This window comes from Amborella trichopoda, chromosome 3 (assembly GCF_054954075.1).
Source record: "Amborella trichopoda isolate Santa Cruz 75 chromosome 3, AtrichopodaSantaCruz75HAP2 v2.0, whole genome shotgun sequence".
In the NCBI taxonomy this organism is placed as follows: Eukaryota; Viridiplantae; Streptophyta; class Magnoliopsida; order Amborellales; family Amborellaceae; genus Amborella; species Amborella trichopoda.
In genome coordinates, this window is record NC_142338.1 from 50,494,426 (window position 1) to 50,515,638 (window position 21,213).

Consider the following 21,213-nt stretch of genomic DNA (forward strand, 5'->3'; position numbering starts at 1 on the left):
CAGATGCATATAACCATACAATATATTAGTTGTGTGAGTGTGTAAGTGTGAGTGTGAGTGAGAGTGTGAGTGTGAGCAAGTGTGTGTGTGTGAGTGAGTACGTTTGTGTGATTGAGTGTGTGTGTGACTGTGTGTGACTGTGAGTGTGAGTGTGTGTGTGGTACATAAATCAGTGTACATATATGTTAATAACAGTATAAACTGATAATAAGTGTATATATAGCCATATACATCAATGTATATAGAAATGTATATATAAGTGCACTATATATAAACAGTTATGCACTTTACACACACACGTATCAGTGTATACACATCATATACATATAGACATAACACTTACACACTCACTTATAATAATGTATTTTTAACACACTAATAACTGTATATAAAATTGATAACTAATATTATGTAACGATAATTGCATCAGTAAATAAATATGCACTGAAAACAATGGTATACATTGCTACACATCAATACGTATACAAATTGTACTAATAACTATATATAGCACTGTTAACAAGTGTTTATATGGTTTTATACATTAGTGTATATATAAACCGTTTATACATATGCATATGAGTATGCGTATATAAATATCAGCGTACATATACGCTAATAACTGTATAAACTGATAATAAGAGTCCTCATGGTCATATATATCATTGTAAATAGAAATGTATGTATGCACTATCAATGCTTAAGGGTGCATGTGTGTGCGCATAACAATGTATATATATAACTGATTACAAGTTTATACATACACGAATAAACATATCAGTATATACATTTCGTATATATATACACACTGTGTATATATATAAAAAACTAATGAGTGTCTATATGGTCATATATATAAGTGTAGATAGAATGCATGTATTAGTGTATACATACATAGTATATACGAACTTATCAACGCATAAGGGTGCGTGTACGTATACATACCAGTGTACATATACATTGATAATTATACTTAACAGATACAAAGCAACTGTATACATACATGTGTAAACATATAGTATATACATATCGTATATATACACACATCAGTCCACACAGAACACGCATATGTGTAGAATATATATATGTGAGTGTGAGTGTGAGTGTGTGCACTATCAATGCATAAGGGTGCATGTGTGTGTGCATATCAGTGTATATATAACTGAAATGTTTATGCTTATAGCAGGTTTAGACATACACGCATAAACATATCAATATATGCATGTCGTATATATACACACTGTATATATATACAAACTGATAATAAAGGTCTATATGGTCATACATATCAATCTATCCAGAATGCATGTATTAGTGTAAACCTACACAGTATATACGTACTTATCAACGTGTAAAGATGCATGTGCGTACGCATATTATACAAACATTGATAATTGTATATAACTGGAAGCAAACAACTGTATAAATAGACGCATAAACATATCAATATATACATATCGTATATATACACGTCAGTCCATACACTGTAGTATATATATCAGTGAGTGTGATGTGAGTGAGAGTGAGAGTGTGAGAGTGAGTGTGAGTGAGATTGTGTGAGTGTGTGTTTGTGTGTATACATGTGTGTGTGTAGTATATAAATCAGAAAACATATAAGTTACTAACCATATAAACTGATAATAAGTATATATATGGTCATATACATCAATGTATATAGAAACGTATATATTTTAACACACTAATAACTGTAGATATACAGTTATGCATTTTACGTACTATGCACTTTACACACAAACATATTAATATATACTCATCGCATCTATACAGGCATCACACACACACATCAATATTATTTTTACACACTAATAACTATATATATAGCTGATAACTAATGTGCAAGTGTGGGTGTGAGTGTGAGTGTGAGTGACTGTGTGTGTGTGAGTGTGAGTGTGTATATGTATTATATAAATCCGTGTACATATACGTTAACAAATTTATAGACTAAAATAATAAGTGTATATATGGTCATATACATCAATGTATATAGAAATATAAATATTAATACATTGTATATATACAGTTATTTGCACATACACAGAAATCCGTACATACACATCATATATATACAGACATCACACACACATATCAATGTATTTTTACACACTAGTAACTATACATATAGCCGATAACTAATGTATTTTATGCTTATATACATCAATACGTAGACATATAGAGTTAATAACTGTATATATCACTGATAATAAGTATATACATGGTCTTACACATTAGTGTATATATAAACCCATTCTTATCCATTAGAGTGAGTGTGAGTGTGAGCGTGAGCGTGAGTGCGAGTGCGAGTGCGAGTGTGAGTGTGAGTGTGAGAGCGAGCGTGAGCATGTGGTGTGTGTGTGTGTGTAAAGAAAAAGTTAATAAAATTGCAAACCACAAGTCAAGCTCCAGAAAATTCACTCCATATTTGCATGAATGAAGCAAAAGTGTGTGTGTTAAGAAAAAGTTACTTAATAAAATTGCAAACCACAAGTAGAGCTCTAAAAATTTCACTCCATATTTACATGAAAGAAGCAAAAGCAGTCTTATAATAGAGAAGAAAGAACCATCAAGCAGATACAGCTTGCAATATCAAGATCTCAAATATCGAATAATGTAAAGAGATCCACCTCTATGATAAGTTGTTGTCATGCTTGTTGATTTACAAGAAAACTCAATGAAGATGAAGCTCATCAATAATAATGAAAACAAGTACAAATAAGAAAAAAAATTTACATGGACTACCACAATACGATATGCATCAAGAGAAAAAACCCATTCTTATGCCTAATTCTACACAAAGTAATAAGGAATTTAGCCAAGGCTAATCAAATTACAAGTGATAGTATATATATTTGTCAATGTGAGTGTGAAAGAAGAGAGAGCAGTAATATATCACTCCATATTTGCAAGAAAGAAGCAAGAGCAGTGCTATACTACAGAAGAAAGAACCATTAAGCAAATCAAGCTTGCAAGATTAAGATCTCAAATAACGAATAACGTAAAGAGATCCACCTCGATGATAAATTGCTTTCATGCTTGTTGATTTATAGGAAAACTCAACGAAGCTGAAGCTCATCAATAATAATAAAAACATGTACAAATAAGATAAAAAGTTTAGATGGACCATCACAATTGGGTATCTAGGATACCCAATTCATCAAGAGAAGAAACCCATTCTTATGTCGAATTCTATACAAAGTAATATGGAATTTTGCCTAGCCTTATCAGATTGAACGTGATAGTAAATATATATCTGTGAGTGTGAGTGTGAGTGTGAGTGAGTGTGAGAGTGAGTGTGAGTGTCAGTGTGTCAGTGTATGTGTGTGAGTGTGAGTGTGAGTATAAGTATATATATGGTCATATACGTTAATGTATATAGAAATAGAAATATTAATGCATTGTATATATACTGTTATTTACACAGAAATCCGTATATACACATCGTATATATACAGACATCACACACACATATCAATGTATTTTTACACACTAGTAACTGTACATAAACCCATTCTTATACATTAGTGTGAGTGTGAGTGTGAGTGTGAGTGTGAGTGTGAGTATGAGTATGTGTGTGTGTGGTGTGTGTGTGTGTGTGTGTAAAGATAAAGTTCATAAAAGTGCATACCACAAGTAAAGCTCCAGAAAATTCACTCCATACTCGCATGAAAGAAGCAAAAGTGTTTGTGTGTTACTAAAAAGTTACTTAATAATATTGAAAACCACAAGTAAAGCTCTAGAAAATTCACACCATATTTGCATGAAATAACCAAAAGCAGTATTATAATAGAGAAGACAAAACCATTAAGCAGATCAAGTTTGCAATATCAAGATCTCAAATATCGAATAATGTAAAGAGGTCCATAAGTTGCTTTCATGCTTGTTGATTTACAAGAAAACTCAATGAAGATGAAGCTCATCAATAATAATTAAAACAAGTACAAATAAAATAAAAAATTTACATGGACTATCACAATAGGGTATTTAGCATACCCAATTCATCAAGAGAAGAAACCCATTCTTTATGCCTAGTTTTATACAAAGTAATAAGGAATTTCGCCAAGGCTAATCAAATTACAAGTGATAGTATATATATTTGTCAGTGTGAGTGTGGGTGTGGGTGTGAGTGTGATCGAGTACGAGTGTGAGTGTGAGTGTGAGTGTGAGTGTGAGTATGACTGCGAGTGCGACTGTGAGTGCGAGTGCGAGTATGAGTATGAGTGTGTGGGTCAGTGTGTGTGTATGAGTGAGTGCTAGTGTGAGGATGAGAGTGAGTGTGAGTGTGAGTGTGAGTGCGTGTGTGTGTGTAGTATATAAATTAGTATACATATACATTAATAAAGGTATAAACTAATAATAAATATATATATATAAATGTATATATATATATACATTTATGCACTTTACACACACACAAATCCGTACATACACATCGTATATATACAGACATCACACACACACATATCAATGTAATTTTACACACTAATAACTGTATATATAGCTGATAACTAATGTATTGTATGGTTATATGCAGCAGTATATATATATACTCTAAAAAGAATGGTATATATTGATACACATCAATACATACACAAATTGAGCTAATAATTGTATATATATCACTGATAATAAGTATATACATGGTCTTATATATTAGTGCATATATAAACCCATTATACAAGTGCGTATGAGTGTGAGTATATACATATCAGTGTACATAAAGACCAATAACTGTATAAACCGATAAGAAGTGTCCATATGGTCATATATATCAGTGTATAGAAATGTATAGGCATTATCAATGTGTAAGGGTACGTGTGCGTGCGAATATCAGTGTATATATAATAAGAAGTTTATAAATACACACATAAACATATCAGTATATACATATCGTAAATATGCACACCGTATATATATGTAAAGTGCTAATAAGTGTCTATATGGTTATATATATCAGTGTATATAATATACATGTATTACTGTAAACATACACATTATATATGCACTTATCAATATGTAAGGGTGCGTGTGCATGCATGTATCAGTGTATACATACATTGACAATTGTATATAACTTATAGCAAGCAATTGTATAAATACACGCATAAACATATCATCGTATATATACACACATCAGTCCAAACACAACACGCATATAAGTGTACTATATATCTGAGTGTGAGTGTGAGTGTGAGTACGAGTGTGAGTGCGTGTTAATGTGTGACTATGTGTGTGGGTGTGAGAGTGTGTGTGAGTGCGAGTGTGAGTGTGTGTGTGAGTGCGAGTGCGAGTGTGAGTGTGAGTGTGAGCATGAGCGTGAGTGTGTAAACGTGAGCGTGAGCGTGTGTGTGTACGAGTGTGTGAGTGTGTGTGTGAGTGTGAGTGTGAGTGTGAGTGTGAGTGTGAGTGAGTGTGTGTGTGAGTGTGAGTGTGAGTGTGAGTGTGAGTGTGTGTGTGTGTGTGTGTGTGTGTGTATGTGGTGTGTGTATGTGTGTGTGTTAAGAAAAACCTACTTAATGAAATTGCAAACCACAAGTAATACTCCAGAAAATTCATTACAAAGTTGCATGAAAGAAGCAAGAGTGTGTGTGTGTTAAGAAAAAGTAACTTAAAAAAATTGCAAACCATAAGTAAAGTTTCAGAAAATTCACTCTATTTTTCCATGAAAGAAAAAAGAGAAGTATTATACTAAAGAAGAAAGAACCATTAATCAAATCAAGCTTACAAGATCAAGATCTCAAATATCGAATAACGTAAAGAGATCCACCTCGATGATAAGTTGCTTTCATGCTTGTTGCTTTACAAGCAAACTGGATGAAAATGAAGCTCAACAACAATAATAAAAACCAGTAAAAATAAGACAAAAAATTTAGATGGATTATCACAATTGGGTATTTAGCATACCCAATTCATCAAGAGAAGAAACCCATTTTTATGCCTAATTCTAAACAAAGCAATAATGCATTTCGCCTAGGCGTATCTGATTAGAGGTGATAGTCAGAAGAAATAATCTCCTCCTTTAATGCTTGAATTTATCACAGTTTGGAAAATTGTGTAAGGAACAAGCATTCACATAGAAGATAATGATTCAAATGGAAAGAATTGAGAGGAAAATAATACAAAAAGAACGGGGGGGATATGTTCATTTACCTTATTGGCTGCAGCAGCCACCTGTGCCTTCATATACATATCAATGTACGTATACGCTAATAACAATAGAAACTGTTAAAAAGTGTATATATGGTCTATATCAGCGTACATAAAAATGTATACATGCGCTATCAATGCGTAAGGGTGCATGTGCATGCGCATATCAGTGTATATATAATTGATAGCAAGTTTATACATACATGCATAAACATATTAGTATATACATATCGTATTTATACACACTGTACATATATATATATATATATATATATATATATAAACTGTTAATATATGTCTATATGGTCATATATATCAGTGTATATAGAATGCATGTATAAGTGTATGCATATACATTTATATGCACTTATCAACGCGTAAGGGTGCATGTGTGTGCATATATCAGTACATATATATTGATAATTGTATACAACTGATAGCAAGCAACTGTATAGATACACGCATAGACATATCAGTATATACATATCGCATATACACACAATAGTCTATACGCAACACGCACATGTGTAGTATGAATATCTGTGAGTGTGAGTGTGAGTGTGAGTGTGTGTGAGTGAGTGCGAGTGTGAGTGTGAGTGTGAATATGTGTGAGTGTGAGAGTGAGTGTGAGTGTGAACGTGAGCGTGAGTGTGAGTGTGAGTGCGAGTATGTGTGTGAGTGTGAGTGCGAGTATGTGTGTGAGTGAGTGTGAGTATGTGCAGTATATAAATCAGTGTACATATATGTTACTGACTATATAAACTGATAATATGTGTATATATGGTCATATACATCAATATTTATAGAAATGTACATATTATGGTCATATAATGGACTGTATATATACAGTTATGCCCGTTACACATACACACATATCAGTATATATACATACACACACACACACATGTCAAAGTATTTTGTACACACTAATAAATATATATAGAGCTGATAACTAATGTTTTGTATGGTTATATACATTAGTATATAAAAATACACTGAAAACAATGGTAAACATTGCTATACATCAATACGTACACAAATTGAGCTAATAACTATATATATCACTGATAAACCCTTTATATATATGCATATGAGTGTACGAATATACATATCAGTGTACATATGCACTAGTAATAAACCGATAATAATTGTTTATATGGTCACAAATATCAGTGTATAAAGAAATGTATGTATGCACTATCAATTCGTAAGAGTGTATGTGCGTTCACATATCATTGTACATATAACTCATAGCAAATTTATACATACGCGCATAAACAAATCAGCATATACATATCGTATACATGCACACTATATATATATATATATATATATAAACTGCAAATAAGTGTCTATATGGTTATATATATCAATGCATATAGAATGCATTTATTAGTATATACATACACAATATATACATTGATAATTGTTTATAACTGATAGCAAACAACTGTATACATACACACACAAACATATCAGTATATACATATCGTATATATATACACACATCAGCCAATTCACAACATGCATATATGTGTAGTATAAATATCTGAGTGTAAATGTGAGTCTGTAAGCGTGAGCGTGAGTGTGTGTGTGAGTGTGAGTGTGAGTGTGAGTGTGAGTGTGAGTCCATGAGTGTGTGTGAGTGTGAGTGAGTGTGAGTGTGTGTGAGTGTGAGTGAGTGAGTGTGTGAGTGTGCGTATGTGTGAGTGTGAGTGTGAGTGAGTGAGTGTGTGTGAGTATGTGTGTGTGAGAGAGTTTGTGTGTGTGACTGTTAGTGTGAGTGAGAGTGAGAGTGTTAGTATGAGTGAGACTACAAGTGAGAGTGAGTGTGTGTGAATGTGAGTGTGAGTGTCAGTGTCAGTGTATATAATTGCATGTATTAGTCTATACATACATACTTACACAATATATATGCATTTATCAACAAGGATGTATTTACGTGTGCATATCATTGTATATATATATTGATAATTATATATAACTTATAACAATCAAGCGTATTATACGCATAAACATATCGTATATATACACACATCAGTCCATACACAATACGCATATATGTGTAGTAGTATATATATGTGTGTGTGTGTGCGTGTATGTGTAGAACATAAATCTATGTACATATATGATATTAATTGTATAAACTGATAATCAATGATATATACGCTGATATGCGTACGCACATGCACCATTACGCATTGATAAGTTCATACATACATTTCTATATACACCGATATATAGGACTATATAGACACTTATTATCAGTTTATACAGTTATTAGCGTATATGTACACTGATATATATATACGCACACTCATATTCATATATATAAAGTGTTTATTTATACACTAATGTATACGACCATGTATTACTTATTATGTGTGATAAATACAGTTACTAGCATAATATATGTACATATTAATGTATAGAAATACATACTATTGTTTTCAGTATATATATTGATGCATATAACCATATAATAGATTAAGTATCATATATAGGTACAGTTATTAATGTGTAAAAAATACATTGATATGTGTGTATGCGTATGTGATGTGTGTGTATATACGATGTGTATATACTGACACGTGTGTATGTGTAAAGTGCAAAACTGCATATATACAGTGCACTAATACAAACATATCAATATACATTGATGTATCGGACTATATATACACTTATTATCAGTTTATATAGTTATTAACGTATATGTTCACTGATTTATATACTACACAAACACATACACATATACATATACATATATATATACTACAAATATATGCGTGTTGTGTATAGACTGTTGTGAATATATGTACAATTTGTATAAACTTATATGTTTATACGTGTACTTATACAGTTGCTTGCCATCTGTTACACTGATATGCGCACGCACAAGCAACCTATAGTAATAAATGCTAATAAATGTCTCTATGGTCATATATATCAGTGTATATAGGATTCATGAATTATTGTACACAAACAAAGTATATATGCACTACGTAAGGGTGCATTGGCAAACGCATATCAATGTATATATACATTGATAATTGTATATAACTGATAGCAAAAAACTGTATACAAACTCACATAAACATATCAGTATACACATATCGTATATATATACACACATCAGTCCATACACAACACTTAAATATATGTAGTATATATATCTATGAGTGAGTGTGTATGAGTGCGAGTGCTAGTGAGTGAGTGTGAGTGTGAGTGTGTAGTACATAAATCAGTGTACATATATATTAATAATTGTATAAACTAATACATCAATGTATAAAAAAATATTTATATTAATGCATTATATAAATACGGTTATGTACTTTACATACACACATATCAACATATACACATCGTATATATACAGACATCACACATACAAATATCAACATATTTTTTACACACTAATAACGGTATATATAGCTGATAACTAACGTATTTGGTTATATGCATCAATATATATATATATATATATATATATATATATATTCACACAAAAAACAATGGTATACATTGCTATACATCAATACGTACACAAATTGTGCTAATAATTTGTATATATCACTTATAATAATATATGGTCTTAAATATTAGTGTATATATAACCCCTTTATACATATGCATATGAGTGTTCTTATATACACACATCAGTACAAATACAACACACACATATATGTAGTATATATATCTGTGAATGTGAGTGTGAGTGTGTGAGTGAGAGTATGCGTGTAGGTGTGTGAGTGTGTGTATAGTATATAAAGCAGTATACAAATACGTTAATAACTATATAAACTGATAAGAAGTGTGTATATAGTCATGTACATCAATGACATTAATGCAACATATATATACGATACTAACAATATAAATTGATAATAAGTGTCTATATGGTCATATATATCAATATATAAATGTATGTATGCACTATCAATGCCTAAGGGTGCATGTATGTACACATATCAAGTGTATGTATCATTGATAGCAAGTTTATACATACTCGTATACACATATCAGTATATATATATACTGTTGATAAGTGTCTACATGGTCATATATATCAATCCATATAGAATGCATGTTTTAGTGAATCCATACATAGTATATCAGCACTTATCAACGCGTAAGGATGCATTTACAGGTGCATAACAGTATATATATACATTATCAATTGTATATTACAGATAACAAGCAACTATATACATACACGCACAAACATATCAGTATATATCGTATATATACACACATCAGTCCATACACAATACGTACATGTGTAGTATATAAATTAGTGAGTGGGTGTGTGTGTGAGTGTGTGTATGTTTGTATGAGTGTGCATGTGTGAGAGTGAGTGTGCAGTATATAAATCAATGTACATATACATTAATAACTATTTAAATTGATAATAAGTGCACATATGGTCACATACATCAATGTATATATTAGTGCAAGGTATATATACAATATGCACTTTTCACATACACACATACTAGTATATACACATCATATATACAGACATCACGCACACACACACACATATCAATGTATTTTTTATACATTAATAATTGTATATATAACTGAGAACTAATGTATTATATGGTTATAAGCATCAGTATAAATATATACACTGAAAACAATAGTATATATTGTTATACATCAATACATACACAAATTGTGCAAATAATTATATATATCACTGTTAATAAGTATACACATGGTCTTATACATTAGTTTATATATAAACCGTTTATACATATACATATGAGCGTAGATATAAACATATCAGTGTACATATATGCTAATAACAGTATAAACTGAAAATGTGTCTATATTGTCATATAAATATGTAAATAGAAATGTAAGTATGCACTATCAATGCGTAAGGGTGTATGTGCGTGCGCATATTAGTGTATATATAACTGATAACAAGTTTATACATACACGTATAAACATATCAGTATATACATATCGTACATATACACAATATATATATAAAAAAAAATTGTTAATAAGGATTTATATGGTCATATATATATCAGTATATAAAGAATACATGTATCAGTATATACATACACAACATATATGCACTTATCAACATGTAAGGTTAAATGTGCGTATGCATATCAGTGTATATATAACTGATAGCAAGTGTTTATACATACACGCATAAACATATCGTATATATATACACACTGTATATATATAAACGGTTAATAAGTATCTACAAGGTCATATATATCAATGTCTATAGAATGCACGTATACATAGCAGTGTATATATACACGCATAAACATATCAGCATATACATATCGCATATATACACACATCAATCCATATACAACACGCATATATATGTAGTATATATTTTTGTGAGTCTCAATGTGAGTGTGACTGTGCGTGTGCGTGTGCGTGTGCGTGTGCGTGTGCGTGTGTGAGTGTGTCGTACATAAATTAGTGTATATATACATTAAATAAGTATATACATGGTCATATACATAGTTTATATATAAATTGTTTATACATGTACATATGAGTGTGTATATAAACATATCAGTGTATATTTAAGGTAATAATAGTATAAACTGATTATAATTGTCTAAATGGTCATATATATCAGTGTAACTAGAAATGTAGGTATACACTGTCAATGCGCAAGGGTGCATGCGTGTGCGTATAACTGTGTATATATAACGGATAGCAAGTTTATACAAACACGCATAAACATATCTATATATACATAAACATCTCAGTATATACATATCATGTATATATATATATATATATAAACTGATAATAAAAATCTACATGGTCATATATATCAATGTATTTAGAATACATGTATTAGTGTATACATACACAGTACATATGCACTTATCAAAGCGTAAGGGTGCATGTGCTTGCGGATATCGGTGCATAACTGATAGCAAGTTATACATACACGTATAGACATATCAGTATATACATTTCGCATATATACACACATCAGTCCATAAAAAATACGCATATGTTAAATATATATTTATGTACGTGTGAGTATGAGTGTGTAACTGTGAGCGTGAGCGTGTGAATGTGTGTGTGTGTAGTACATAAATCAGTGTACATCTACGTTAATAACTGTATAAACGGATAATAAATGAGTATATGGTTATACACATCAATGTATATAGAAATGTATATATTAGATCACTGTATATATACAGTTATGCGCTTCACACACAAATAAGTTCGTTTATACACTTCGTATAGTTACAGACATCACACACACACATCAATGTATTTTTTTAACTCTAATAACGGTATATATAGCTGATAACTAATGTGTTGTATAGTTATGTGCATCAGTATCACTATTGTCCTAATAACTGTATGTATCACTGATAATAAGTATATACATGGTCAAACATTAGTATATATTTAAACCCTTTCTACATATGCATATGAGTCATATATATCAGTGTATATAGAAATGTATATATACACTATCAATGCATAAGGATGCATGTGTATGTACATATCTATGTATATATAACTGATAGCAAGTTTATACATATCGTATATATTTTTACATTATATATATGTAAAAACTGATAATAAGGGTCTATATAGTCATACATACACAGTATATATCCACTTATCAATGCGTGTACATGTGTGCGTGTGTGTGCGAGTGAGTGTGTGTGTGAGTGCGAGTGTGAGTATGAGTGTGAGTGAGTGTTTGTGTATTTAGTATATAAATCAGTGTACATATACGTTAAAAATTGTGTAAACTGATAATAAGTGTATTATTGTCATATACATTAATGTATATAAAAATGTATATATTAGAGCACTGTATATATACAGTTATGCACTCTACACATACACACATAACAGTATATACAAAACGTATATATATAGACATCACGTAGACACATACACGCATCAAAGTATTTGCACACATTAATAATTGTATATATAGCTGATAACTAATATATTGTATGGTCATATATATCAGTGTATATAAGATTCATTCATTATTGTACACAAACAAAGTATATATACACTTATCAACTTGTAAGGGTGCATGGGCATGCGCATATCAATGTATATATACATTGATAATTGAATATAACTGATAGCAAGAACCTGTATACAAACTCGCATAAACATATCAGTATACACATATCGTATAGATATACACACATCAGTCCATACACAACACGTAAATATATGTAGTATATATATCTATGAGTGTGAGTATGTATGAATGCGAGTGCTAGTGTGAGTGAGTGTAAATGTGAGTATGAGTGTGTGTATGTGTGTGTGGTACATAAATCAGTGTACATATGCATTAATAATTGTATAAACTGATACATCGATGTATAAAAAAATATTTATATTTACTGTATTGTATAAATACGGTTATGTACTTTACACACATACATATCAATATATACACATCGTATATATACAGACATCACGCATACACAAATATCAACATATTTTTTACACGCTAATAATAGTATATATAGCTGATAACTAACGTATTTGGTTATATGCATCAATATATATATATATATATATATATATACACAGAAAACAATGGTATATATTGCTATACATCAATACGTACATAAATTGTATTAAGAATTTGTATATATCACTGATAATAATACATGGTCTTAAATATTAGTGTATATATGACCCCTTTATACATATGCATATGAGTGTTCTTATATACACACATCAGTACAAACACAATATGCACATATATGTAGTATATATATATCTGTGAAAATTCATTCCATAGTTGCATGAAAGACGCAAGAGTATCTGTGTGTTAAGAAAAAGTTACTTAATTTTTTGGAGCTTTACTTGTGGTTTGCAATTTTATTCACTCCATATTTGCATAAAAGAAGTAAGAGCAGTACAATACTAGAGAAGAAAGAACCATTAAGAAAATCAAGCTTGCAAGATCAAGATCGCAAATATCGAAGAACGTAAAGAGATCCGCCTCGATGATAAGTTGCTTCCATGCTTGTTGATTTACAAGCAAAGTCGATGAAGATGAAGCTCATCAATAATAATAAAAACAAGTACAAATAAGATAAAAAATTTAGATGGACTATCACAATTGGGTATTTAACATACTCAATTCATCAAGGGAAAAAACACATTTTTATGCCTAATTCATACAAAGTAATATGGAAATTTGCTTAGGCTTGTCAGATTAGAGGTGATATCTAGAACAAATATCTCTAAAATAATCAAAAAGGAGGGGAGGGAGGGGAGGGGAGGGGGGGGGGGGGGGGGGGGGGGGGTACATTTACCTTCTTGGCTGCAATAGCCACCTATGCATTCATATACATATCAATATGAATGTGTGTGTGCGCGGGTGTGACTGTGTCAGTGTGTGCGTGTGTGTGTGTCAGTGTATATGTGTGTGAGTCTGTGTGTGAGTCTGTGTGAGTGTGAGTGTGAGTGTGAGTGTGAGTGTGAGTGTGAGTGTGAGTGTGAGTGTGAGTGTGAGTATGAGTGTGAGTGTGAGTGCGTGTATGTGTGTGTTACAATAAAATTGCAAAGAAAAAGTAAAGCTCAAGAAAATTCACTCCCTATTTGCATGAAAGAAGAAAGAGTGTGTTAAGAAAAAGTTACCTAATAAAGATGCAAACCACAAGTAAATCTCCAGAAAATTCACTCTATAAGAAAAATTCACTCCATATTTGCATGAAAGAAGCAAGAACAATGCTTTACTAGAGATATGTTCATTTACTTTATGGGCTGCAATAGCCACTTGTGCATTTATATACATATCAATGTGCATATACGCTAATAATTGTATAAACTGATAAAAAATGTCAATATGGTCATATATATCAGTGTATATAAAAATGTACATATGCACTATCAATGCGTAAGGGTGTAAATGCGTGCGCATATCAGTGCATATATAACTGATAGCAAGTTTATACATACACGCATAAACATATCAGTATATACATATCGTATATATACACACTGTATATATATGAACTGCTAATATATGTCAATGTGGTTAAATATATCAGGGTATATAGAATGCATCATAGACATTATATATGCACTTATCAATGCATAAGGGTGCATGTACGTACGCATATCAGTGCATATATACAATGATTATTGTATATAATTGATAGCAAGCAACTGTATATATACACGTATAAACATATCAATATATACATAACGTATACATACAAACATCAGTCCATACACAAGACGCAAACATGTGTAGTATATATCAGTGAGTATGAATGTGAGCGTCAGTGTGTGAATGAGTGTGAGTGTGAGTATGTATGTGAGTGTGAATGCGAGTGTCAGTGTGTGAGTGTGAATATGTATGTGAGTGTGAGTGTGAGTGTGAGTGTGAGTGTAAGTGTGGTGTGTGTGTGTGTGTGTTAAAAAAAACGTAATAAAATTACAAACCACAAGTAAAGCTCCAAAAATTCACTCTATATTAAGCAAGAGTGTGTATGTCAAGAAAAAGTTACTTGATACAAACCACAAGTAAAGCTCTCGAAAATTCACTCCACATTTGCATGAAAGAAGCAAGAGCAGTAAGTATTATACCAGAGAAGAAAGAACCATTAAGCAAATCAAGCTTGCAAGATCAAGATCTCAAATATCGAATAACGTAAAGAGATCCGCCTTGATGATAAGTTACTTTCATACTGGCCGATTTACACGTAAACTCGATGAAGATGAAGCACATCAATGATAATAAAAACAAGTACAAATAAGAAAAAAAATTAGATGGACTACCACAATTGGGTATTTAGCATACCCAATTCATCAAGGGAAGAAACCCATTCTTACGCCTAATTCTATACAAATTAATATGGAATTTCGCCTACATTTATCTGATTAGAGGTGATATCCAGAAGAATTAATCTCCATCTTTAATGCCTGATTTTATCACAGCTTAGAAAATTACATAGGGAAGGAAAAATCATACACAGGGACGATAATGATTCGAAGGGTAAGAATTGAGAGGAAAATAATAAAAAAAGGGCGGAGGGGAGGGAGGGGGATCAGTTTATTTACCTTATTGGCTTCAACATCCATTTGTGCATTCATAAACATATCAATGTACATCTACGCTAAAACTGTATAAACTAGTAAAAAGTATCAATATCGCCACATATATCAGTGTATTTAAAAATTTAAATGTATGCATGCAATATCAATGCATAAGGGTGCATATACGTGCACATATCAGTATATATATAACTGATAGCAAGTTTATACATACATGCAGAAACATATCAGTATATACAAATCGTATATATACACACTGTATATATATACAGTATATATCCACTTATCAACGCGTAAGGGTGCATGTGAGTGCGCATATCAATGTATATAACAGATAGCAAGCAACTGTATCCATACAAACATTTCAGTATATACATATCATATACACACATCAGTCCATACACAACACGCACACATGTGTATTATATGTATATATGTGAGTGTGAGTGTGAGTGACTGTAAGTGTGAGTGTGAGTGTGAGTGTGAGTGAGTGTGATTGTGAGTGAGTTTGAGTGTGTGTGTAGTATACAAATCAGTATATATATGTGTTAATAACTGTATAAACTGATAATAAGTGTATATATGGTCATATATATCAATGTATAAAGAAATTTATACATTAATGTACTATATATAAAACTTTATGTACTTTACACATACACACATATCAAATATATATACATCGTATATATACAGACATCATACACACACACACACATATCAATGTATTTTTTACACATTAATAACTGTACATATTACAGATAACTAATGTATTGTATGTTTTATACACATCAATATATATGCACTGAAAATAATGATATATATTGCTATATATATATATGTACACAAATTGAGCGAATAACTGTATACATCATAGATAATAAGTACATACATGATCTTATACATTAGTGTATATATAAACCCTTTATACATATGCATATGAGTGTGCGTATATACATTTCAATGTACATATACGCTAATAACTATATAAATAGATAATAAGTGTCTATAGGGTCATATATATCAGTGCATATAGAAATGTATATATGCACTATCAATGCATAAGGGTGCATGTGCGTCGCATATCAGTGTACATATAACTAATAGCAAGTTTATATATACACGTACAAACATATCAATATACACATATCCTTTATATGCACACTCAATATATCAATATATACATGTCGTTTATATGCACATTGTGAGTGTGAGAATGAGTGTTAGTGAATGTGTGTGAGTGTGAGTGTGAGTGTGTGTGTGTGTGTGTGAGTGTGAGTGTGAGTGTGAGTGTGAGTGTGAGTGTGAGTGAGTTTTAGTTTTAGTTTGTGTGTGTGTGAGTGTGTGTGTGTGAGTGTGTGGTGTGTGTGTGTACGTGTTAAGAAAAAGTGACTTAATAAAATTGCAAACCACAAGTAAAGCTCTAGAAAATTCACTTCGTATTTGCATGAAAGAAGCAAGAGCAGTACTGCTAGAGAATAAAGAACCATTAAGCAAATCGAGCTTTCAAGTTCAAGATCTCAAATATCAAAGAATATAAAGAGATCCGCCTCGATGATAAGTTGCATTCATGCTTGTTGAATTACAAGCAAACTCAATGAAGATGAAGCTCATCAACAATAATAAAAACAAGTACAAATATATGATAAAACTTTAGATGGACTATCACAATTGGGTATTTTAACATACCTAATATATCAAGAGAAGAAACTCATTCCTATGCCTAATTCTATACAAAGTATTATGGAATTTCGCCTAAACTTATCTGATTAGAGGTGATAGCTAGAAGAAATAATCTCCTTCTTTAATACCTGATTTTATCACAATTTGGAAATTGTATATGGTAGGAAAAATCATTCACAGAGAAGATAATGATTCGAATGGTAAGAATTGAGAGGAAAATAATAAAAAAGGAGGGGGCAGGGGGAACTGTCCCTTTACCTTGTTGGCTGCAACTGCCACCTGTGCTTTCATATACATATCAATGTACATCTACGCTAATAACTGTATAAACTGATAAAAAGTGTATATATGGTCATAAACATCGGTGTATATAAAAATGTATATATACACTATTAATGCGTAAGGGTGCATGTGCGTACGCATATCAGTGTATATATAACAGACAACAAGTTTATACAAACACACATAAACAAATCAGTAAATACATATCGTATATATACACACTGTATATATATAAACTGCTAATATATGTCCTTATGGTTATATATATATCAGTGTATAAAGAATGCATGTATTATTGTATATATACACAGTATATATGCACTTATCAACGCGTAAAGGTACATGTGCATGCATATATCAGTACATACATATATTGATAATTGTATATATTTGATAGAAAGCAATTGTGTACATACACATAACAATATCAGTATATACATATCGTATTATATATACACACATCAGTCCATACACACCATGCATATAAGTATAGTATATATATCTGTGAGTGTGAGTGTGAGTGTGAGTGTGAGTGTGTGTGAGTGTGAGTGTCAGTATTAGTGGGTGTGTGTGGGTGAGTGTGAGTGAGAGTGTGTGTAGTATATATGTTAATAATCGTATAAATTGATAAATACTGTATATATCGTCATATATACCAATGTATATATTACTGCACTGTATATATACAGTTACGAACTTTAAACATACACACATATCAATATATACATATCGTATATATACAGACATCACACACATACACACATATCAATGTATTTTTACACACTAATAACTATACATATAGCAGATAACTAATGTATTGTATGGTAATATGTATCAGTATGTATATATATACTGAAAACAATAGTCTATATTGATATACATCAATTCGTATACAAATTAAGCGAATAACTGTATATATCACTGATAATAAGTATATACATGGTCTTTTACATAAGTGTACAAATAAACCGTTTATACATATGCATATGAATGTGCGTATATACATTTCATTGTACATATACACTAATAACTGTATAAACTGATAATAAGTGTATACAGAAATGAATGTATGCACTATCAATGCGTGAGGATGTACATGTGTGTCGCATATCAGTGCATATATAACTGATAGCAAAGTTATACATACACACAAACATATCAGTAAATACATATCATTTATATGCATACCGTATATACATATAAACTACTAATACGCGTCAATATGGTCAAATATATCAGTGTATATAGAATGCATGTATTAGTGTATACATACACATTATATATGCACTTATCCACGCGTAAAGGTATATGTACGTGCGCATAATAGTGCATATATACATCGATAATTGTATATAACTGATAACAAGCAACTGTATACATATACGCAAAAACATATGCATATACATATCGTAAATATACACACATCAATCCATACACACCACGCATGTGTAGTATACATATATGTGAGTGTCAGTGTCAGTGTTAGTGTCTGTGTGAGTGTGTGAGTTGTGAGTGTGAGTGGGAGTGTGAGTGTGTGAGAGGGAGTGTGAGTGTGAGTGTGAGTGTGAGTGTGAGTGTGAGTATGTTTACACACAAATAAACATATCAGATTATACATATCGTATATATATACACACTGTGTATATATATAAACAGCTAATGAATGTATACATACATAGTATATACGCACTTATAAACGCGTAAGGGTGCATGTACGTATACATACCAGTGTACATATACATTGATAATTGTACTTAACAGATGCAAAACAACTGTATATAGACATGCATAAACATATAAGTATATACATATCGTATATATACACACATCAGTCCATACACCACGCATATATGTGTAGAATATATATCTCTGAGTGTGAGTGTGATTGTGAGTGTGTGTGAATGTGAGTGTGTGTGAGAGTATGTGAGAGTCAATGTGAGTGTGACTGTGTGTGTGTGTGTGTGAGTGCGAGTGCGAGTGCGAGTGCGAGTGCGAGTGCGAGTGTGAATGTGTGCATGCATGTGTGAGTGTGAGCGTGTGTGAGTGTGAGTGTGAGTGTGTGGGTTTAATATATAAAATGCTATACATAAACATTAATAATTGTATAAACTGATAATAAATGTATATATGATCATATACATCAATGTATATAGTAATGTACATTTTAGTGCACTGCATATATACAGTTTACACGTGCACACATATCAAAATATACACATACATCGTATATATACAGACATCACGCACACACACATATCAACATATTTTTTACACACTGATAACTGTATATATAGCTGATAACTAATGTATTGTAAGGTTATATGCATCAGTATATATATAAATATATATATATACTGAAAACAATGGTATATATTATTATAAATCAATACGTACACAAATTGTGCTAATAACTATATATATCACTGATAATAAAGTTTATACATGGTCTTATACTTTAGTGTATATAGAAACCGTTTATACATATGCAAATGAGTGTGCATATAAACATATCAATGTATATATATATTAATAACTATATAAACAAATAAGGATGTATATTGAAATGTTTGTATACACTATCAATGCATAAGGGTGCATGTGCCTGTGCATATCAGTGTCTATATAACTGAAATGTTTATGCGTGTAGCAAGTTTATACATACACACATAAACATATCAGTATATACATGTCATAGATATACACACTGTATATATCACTAATAATGAAGTATATACAGGGTCTTATACTTTAGTGTATATACAAACTGATAATAAGGGTCTATATGATCATACATATCAGTCTATCCAGAATGCATGTATTAGTGTAAACCTACACAATATATACGCACTTGTCAATGTGTAAGGGTGCATGTGCGTGCGCATATCAGTGTATGCAAATATTGATAATTATATGTAACTGATAGCAATCAACTGTATACATAGACGCATAAACATATCAGTATATACATATCGTATATATACACATCAGTCCAAACACAACACGCATATATGTGTAGTATATATA

At 31.2% G+C, this 21,213-nt stretch overlaps 1 protein-coding gene across 15 annotated transcripts in view; it reads right to left on the reverse strand.

The window, feature by feature from the left end:
* LOC110006830 (uncharacterized) overlaps positions 1-21,213 on the reverse strand; it is a 79,545-nt gene that overhangs the window by 49,695 nt on the left and 8,637 nt on the right. For 2 of the 15 annotated variants that reach the window (XR_016051498.1, XR_016051500.1), the window contains exon 3: positions 22-6,221. The exons of 12 other annotated variants lie outside the window; for them this stretch is intronic. The gene's annotated coding sequence lies outside the window, so the exon portion shown is untranslated. Of the gene's footprint in view, positions 1-21; positions 6,222-17,549; positions 18,187-21,213 lie in introns of those variants that run through there. One more of the 15 variants, XR_016051497.1, reaches the window with a different exon arrangement.